Raw genomic sequence first — 8,081 nt, 5'->3', positions numbered from 1 at the left:
GGCCTTGCTAACGCTGCAATGCTCGTGCATCCCCATATTGGCGCGGAACTCCGTATAGTCGCGGATGCCTCTGATTTCGCCATGGGGGCAGTTCTTGAACAGAAAAAACGGGATACTTGGGAGCCCCTAGCATTTTTTTCGCATAAATTCTCCCCCGCGCAAACTCGGTATAGCGCTTACGACCGAGAACTCACGGCAATTTTTGAAGCCGTTAATTACTTCCGTCATTTTGTAGAAGGACGCGAGTTTAAAATTTTGACCGACCATAAACCGCTCATGTATGCGTTTATGCAACGGTCTGACAAGGTGTCCCCGCGACAACTACGCCAATTGTCATATATCGCGCAGTTCACAACGCATATTGAACATGTCGCTGGTTCACAAAATGTTGTCGCGGATTCGCTTTCGCGGATCGATTCCCTGCGTTTGCCGGTTGAATTTAATCTTAATGAGCTTGCCGAGCTACAAAAGAACGACGAGCAACTCAAGTTGATTGCTAACGCCTCCGATCATCCTTTAAAGTTGAAGAAAATTCAATGGGGCCCAGATCACACAACTGTATATTGCGAAATCTCGGGCGAAGCTATCCGGCCATATGTCCCCGATAGTCTCCGCGTTAAAGTATTTCAAATGTTTCATAACCCAGCCCATCCGAGTGGCAAAATTACCGATCGCACTATCCGACAGCGTTATGTCTGGCCTGACATGCACCGCGATATCGCTAAATGGTGTAAAAACTGTATCGAGTGTCAGCAAGCGAAAATCTCTCGTCACGTAAAACTAACTCCTGAGCACTTTGTTGCTCCCGACGGGCGATTTGATCAGGTGCATATTGACATTATCGGCCCATTACCTCCTTCTGAGGGTTACTCTTATTGTCTCACTATGATCGACAGATTTTCGCGTTGGGCCGAGGCAATTCCTCTTAAAGATATCTCCGCACAAACCGTTGCTAGAGCATTTTACGACGCGTGGATTTCCCGTTACGGAACCCCTCGATTACTAACTACGGATCAAGGAGCCCAATTCGAATCTCGCCTATTCGAGGCGTTACTTTCATTAATCGGTTGCGAACGAATTCGTACAACCGCCTACCACCCGGCGTCGAACGGCATGATTGAACGTTGGCATCGGGTGCTTAAAGCCGCAATCATGTGCCATGCCGATGCGTGCTGGACGCGTACCTTATCTACCGTTCTATTAGGACTTCGGTCGCACGTCCGTGCTGACACAAATGCGTCTCCCGCCGAATTTATGTTCGGGACGACTTTACGACTTCCCGGGGAATTCTTTCTTCCCGATGATTTTACACCTAACCCTAATTATTTCCTTGAAGAGTTTCGCGAATATATGCGCCAAGTCCGGCCGGTTCCCGTCGCGCACAAACATAAAAAACGCGCCTTTTATTTTAAAGATTTATATAATTGTACTCATGTGTTTTTACGCAATATGGCTAAAAGGGCGTTAGAGCGTCCGTACACCGGTCCGCACAAGGTAGTGCAACGCATCTCGGAGCGCGTATTCAATATTGATATCAACGGAAACACAAAAAGCGTGTCCGTCGATTTATTAAAGCCGGCATATTTTGTCCCTGATGACCCCGCCGACCCCCCATCAACCTCCGAGAACATACTCAACCGGAATGTAAATCTGAACCCAGCGCTTAAAACCCACTCTCGTAAGACTGTTACATTTGCGCCGTCCACTAAACCAAAGTGATTTAATTGTAAGCCAGAATTCTATATAATATTATTAGATATAAGTCGGCTCAAATTACGTTTAAGCGCATAATATATTTTTTGTTAAGGTATTGTTAACCTCGTACAATAACACCTGGCCAAACACTTAAGCTCATTCGCTTAGTGCAATATTACTTATTATTTATTTCGTTAACACTCGGGGGGGGGAGTGTGTAGAGAGCAGCATATCTGTCTCCCTTCTGATTGGTCAGCCCCCTCTCCTGCGCTAGCAAGAGAGGTTAAGAGTTACGAGGTTGGCAGAACTGAGTTACGACGACCGTTAGAATTGTACTACTAATCTCGGCCTTTGCGGCTTTAAGTTTATCAGGAGGAAGGCGCCTAGCGCGCGAAGCGACTGGAGAGCCGGTGGTGATAATATGATGAAACACGTCACAATTGGACGGCGGGGAGAGGGGAAAGGCTCCTGTTATTTGCGGAAAGTCCTTGAGTATTTTGGAAAACTCAGAGGAAGGTTTAATCGTATTAATCGAATGTATCGGGGCTGGTTTTTTAATCGCGAGGGTATATAATTTAGTAGTGGAATCTATAAGACGTCGTCGTTTTAAATCTACTATTAACCCGTAATGCGATAATAAGTCGGCGCCAATGATGGGGTACGGAACCGCGGCAATGCAAAAATTCCATCGAATTGGTCGTCTTAAACCGAGGTCAAGCTCACGAAGAGATTCCCCGAACGTGTCGATACGCGTATCATTTGCTGAGAAGAGCTTTAATTCGGAAGGCTTTCCCTTGATCTTATCAATAGCGGGTACAAGAGAGATATCCGCGCCTGTATCGACAAGGAACATTTGGCCACTGGTACGATCACGGACGTGGAGACGGTTAGAAATTTGAAGGCCCTTGCCGAACGGAAAGGCTGTTTTAGTTTTTTGAATCTTTCACAGAGCGGAAGTTGGATCGCGAACACGAATTTAGCGTTTTTCTTATATTTTCAACTTCTTTTTTAAATGAGGCCATCATATCGGCGATAAGTTGCTGAATTTCGGTCTTTGAAGGAGGGGGTGAATTCTCCGTGCTCACGGCGGACGCGTAAGACTCGCCTCCGATATTGCTCTCAGCCATTCGGTCGGCGGTCTCGGCTAGACGGTTGAGGTCGGTAATTTCCGTAGCTATCAGGATCGCGCGGTGATTGGGTGGTAGATGGTCCAAAAAAATTGATTTTATTACATTATCATCTAAGTTCCCGTCGTTAAGACTGCGCAGTCGACTAAGGATTAACGAAGGTTTTCCGTCGGTCCCGACTTGTCCCGTTAAAAGTTTTCGCAATTTTGTTTCAACCGAAGGTGCATATGCCGCGATAATTCGAGCTTTAATCTGCTTGTAAATATCCGTTGGGGAAGGGTCTAAAATAATTATGTCCCTTACGTGTCCCAATACTTCGACATCGAGTGCAGCGAGTACGGTATCGGCTTTAGTGGACTCTGTAGTGATCCTAGAATTTCTCATGAGAATCTCAGCCTGGATGAACCACAATTCTGGGTCAACTTGTGAAAACGGGGGAAGCTTGGGAACCCATAGGTTATCTATACACGGAATTAAAATATTATTATCAATCGCGTTCGAGGTGACTGTATCGGGGCCCTGAGCGTTTAGCTGGGCTTCCGCTGCCTCTGCGCAGTTTTGAAGAGCCGCGTCCGACATTGTTTTAAATTTATAGTAAGCTACTAGCAAAACGAGAGCGATAAACAGCATAAATAACATGAGCGTTAAATAATATAGGCGATATAAACGACACGAGTGTTAAGAAATGATGGCGCGGGGCGGATTACTATCCTTCGTTTAATTACTGTAGTCTGGGTAGAATCCAAAGCCCCGGTGACGATGGGACCCAAGGCGCCGGAGACGTTGGCTTCACGCATTGAATGTCTCAACGACGACGGGATCCAAGGCGCCGGTGTCGTTGGCTTCACGCAATCAAATTGATGAGGCGACAGCGACGTTGTCAATCCGTGGCATCGGCGAAGAAAAGCCGGTCGCACACCATCAGGAGAAAGCGGTAACGGCGGCGGCGGAGAAGGGCCAGACGCACACCAGGGGATGGTCGTGGTAACCAGACGGCAGAACCGCTGAGGCCACCCGGGCGCCGGTGGGGTCTCACGTGCACGCCTCGTGCCTCGTGCAAAAAGCGCGGCAAGAAAAATGGCCGCCCGAAAAATGTTTCGGCGCGGCAAGGCTGGCTGGCCGCAGCGTGGGCAACTAACAGCCAGGGACGCGGGTATAGGAATGTACCTTGCGTTTGCGGGTAATTCGACCCGCTACTTCTGCGTCCGTTCCTCGGGGAAGATTGGTCCACACGAGGATTTATCTCTGACTCGGGCTTCCGGTAGCGATTTGTGCAAGAACCGTTGCATGTTTTTCAGTCGGGGTCACCAATGTAGGTATTTGGTACCACAGGAGGTCGATTATGCCTCCGGGTGTCTGCCTACTACCGACGTCTTGACGAGAGGTATCGAGGAATAATTGCACACTCGATTACTGCTGATAAAATAATACTTTATTACAGACCACGCAATAGCCACGAGAGTCAGTACAATTCTAACGGTTGTCGTAACTCAGTTCTGCCAACCTCGTAACTCTCAACCTCTCTTGCTAGCGCAGGAGAGGGGGCTGACCAATCAGAAGGGAGACAGATATGCTGCTCTCTACATCCGCTGGAACGGAATGATCCCGGTGGCCGCTCTCAGGTTTCTCTCTGGTATAACTAGTATCATCGACGAGATACTATTAAAGACCGACAACCCTGGGGTAAATTTTCGTGACTGCCCGGGGGCCCGGTGGTAATTAAAGAATACTGACATTATCGACTGTTTTGGCTATTCGACTATTCCAAAGAAGGGAGTTTTACCTTATATAATCACTGTTTTATCATCAGAAATGTACAAATCTTTTATAATTTTTTCAATATTTGTATCTTTTTATATCTTTTTGATGTAATTGACAATTATATATATGAAAATACTTTACAATAAATATATATAAAGGAATAATGTATATATATATATATATATATATATATATATATATACCGGGTGTAACAAAAAGGTCGGGACCCTGGATTATCTCGGAAAGTTGACGTTTTCGGAAGAAATGTTTTATACAAAAGTTGTTTGGATCGAAGGGGCACATAAGATGGTGCCATTGGTTTCACCTTGGATGATCGTTTAAAGCTCACTCACCTTTAATTTCTTAAATGGAAATCCCTATTTTTCAATGCATATTCTTGTAGCTAATCTCGAGAGCTTTTCAAAACACTATAATAAAGTATTTTTTTATTAAGAACTTTTGGAATTATAAGGCTTGAAAGTTCTAGTATTTTGACATAAAATACAAAATATCTTGTAAAAAATTAAGTTTTCGGTAATGTTACCTTAACACTTTTATGCACAAAATAATGAGACGAATCAATTGGTATAAAAAAAGGCATATTTCCTTTAAGAAAAAATATGTAATTTGCAACACGCATCTGCATACTTTTTCTTAAAAGCAACTATGTCTTTTTTATATAGATATATAAAATAGAATTATTTATTTACTTCAGTTTACAATGCCAAGAAGAAAACAATTGCTTTTATGAAACATGTATATCACATGCTAATTTAGTGTTAAATTATTTTATTATTTTATTATTGCACAAGGTATTGCAAGGTATAAAAACAGTGATTGCCACTTTTTCCATAAGATTCGATAATACATTATGTATGTATGTAGAGGAAAAGTAATAATAAAACAAATACTATACCAATTGTATATAAATAATTTTTGTGCACACAAGAAATATACAAGATTATTTACTTGTATCTATAAACAAAAATACTTATTTTAAATGTACTTTTCTGGTTTTTATTTCAGCAAATTCGTTAATTACATCATCATAATTAATATTTTTAACAATATTTCTTGTTCGATAGTCGATTTTAAATAATTCTTAATTAATTTTAACTTGCTAAAACTTCTCTCACACGAAGCAGTTGAAACGGGAAGAGTAAGAAATATTCGGAGAGCAACATTGATATTCGGATATGACTCAATTAATCCAAAGTCATGAAGAGCCTGTGAAATATCAAGTGGAGTGGCAGTTTTAATGTTTTGTATTAATATCGAGGCTTCAAACTTAAGGGCTTACATACGAGTAGACCGCAAGAAAAAAAGGTGAAATTCGGGAATTTTTATCTTGGAAACTATTAATTTGATTCGATCCGGTTTTTTTAATTTAAAAGTATCTACATTGAGGCACGTTCACAAATTTTTTTAAGGGAATTTATTCCCTCGGAGCGCTGTTCTCGTGGCCGACGTAAAATGTGACACGGTTCACGGTTCCCAGAATATCTCGAGAACGGCTGGACCGATTTGCTTCAAATTTATACACAATGTTTTACGATAGTTTTTCTCGTTTCCATCGGAAGATTTTTTTTTATTTAACTAGTTTTTTTTTATCAGACTATAAAAGGTCACATTCATTTTTTGACCCAAATTTTCGACCTTTATAGTCTGATAAAAAAACTAGTATACAATTAAATATTAATCGCATAAATATATGATATGCATATCTGACAAATATATGATATACTACAATATATCTGTGTGATAGGATTTATTGCTAAGTTTTAAATAGTTGTTAAAACTACATATACATATATACGTACATACATACATAATGTATATATCGAATCTTATGGAAAAAGTGGCAATCACTGTTTTTATACCTTGCAATACCTTGTGCAATAATAAAATAATAAAATAATTTAACACTAAATTAGCATGTGATATACATGTTTCATAAAAGCAATTGTTTCCTTCTTGGCATTGTAAACTGAAGTAAATAAATAATTCTATTTTATATATCTATATAAAAAAGACATAGTTGCTTTTAAGAAAAAGTATGCAGATGCGTGTTGCAAATTACATATTTTTTCTTAAAGAAAATATGCCTTTTTTTATACCAATTGATTCGTCTCATTATTCTGTGCATAAAAGTGTTAAGGTAACATTACCGAAAACTTAATTTTTTACAAGATATTTTGTATTTTATGTCAAAATACTAGAACTTTCAAGCCTTATAATTCCAAAAGTTCTTAATAAAAAAATACTTTATTATAGTGTTTTGAAAAGCTCTCGAGATTAGCTACAAGAATATGCATTGAAAAATAGGGATTTCCATTTAAGAAATTAAAGGTGAATGAGCTTTAAACAATCATCCAAGGTGAAACCAATGGCACCATCTTATGTGCCCCTTCGATCCAAACAACTTTTGTATAAAACATTTCTTCCGAAAACGTCAACTTTCCGAGATAATCCAGGGTTCCGACCTTTTTGTTACACCCGGTGTATATATATATATATATATATATATATATATATATATATATTATTCCTTTATATATATTTATTGTAAAGTATTTTCATATATATAATTGTCAATTACATCAAAAAGATATAAAAAGATACAAATATTGAAAAAATTATAAAAGATTTGTACATTTCTGATGATAAAACAGTGATTATATAAGGTAAAACTCCCTTCTTTGGAATAGTCGAATAGCCAAAACAGTCGATAATGTCAGTATTCTTCAATTACCACCGGGCCCCCGGGCAGTCACGAAAATTTACCCCAGGGTTGTCGGTCTTTAATAGTATCTCGTCGGTGCTAGTATGCTTACCCTTTTTCGTGGTTTGCGCCGATCCGTACTGCGCATCGCCATTATTTTGGCGAAGACCAATCAGAGGATTTTTATATATGTGGTAGTGCAAAATCGGTGTGACGCTTGATATGTGTGGTAGCGCAAAGTCGGTGTGACGCCACAGAGGTTAATTTTTGGTGAAATATTGCATAAATCAGACGCCAAAATGAATAAAAGCAAAAATCACCTAATTTGCAGCGTTCGAGGCTGCCAAAATAGGAGCATTTTTTGTTTCTTGAAAGCATACTAAAACCAAAATTCAAATTTCGGGAATTTAAAATTGCCACATAATAATTTCATTTTTTACGTGTGCTCATTGGAAGCGATTTTCAATGAGCACTTTCAAAATATTGTTTTAGAGAAAAATGTTATACAAAAATTATTAACAGAGGCTGAACTAACAACATTTAAGCACCCATGCAGCAGGTTTCCACATTTATACTTAAAAAAATTATTTTTTAGAATGCGGTTATATTACACGTTAAAATTTATAAATCGTAACTTTCGATCATCCAATAACCCAAATAAAATGATTATTTGGAGACACGAATGAATACCGCCGTATATGTAAATACATGAAATGTATACATGTAAAAATGTATTTATAACAAATACCGCTGTATAGAAATAAAAGTAAATTTAC

Source organism: Temnothorax longispinosus, chromosome 1 (assembly GCF_030848805.1).
Source record: "Temnothorax longispinosus isolate EJ_2023e chromosome 1, Tlon_JGU_v1, whole genome shotgun sequence".
Classification (NCBI taxonomy): domain Eukaryota; kingdom Metazoa; phylum Arthropoda; class Insecta; order Hymenoptera; family Formicidae; genus Temnothorax; species Temnothorax longispinosus.
Note: the sequence above shows the minus strand (reverse complement) of the source record.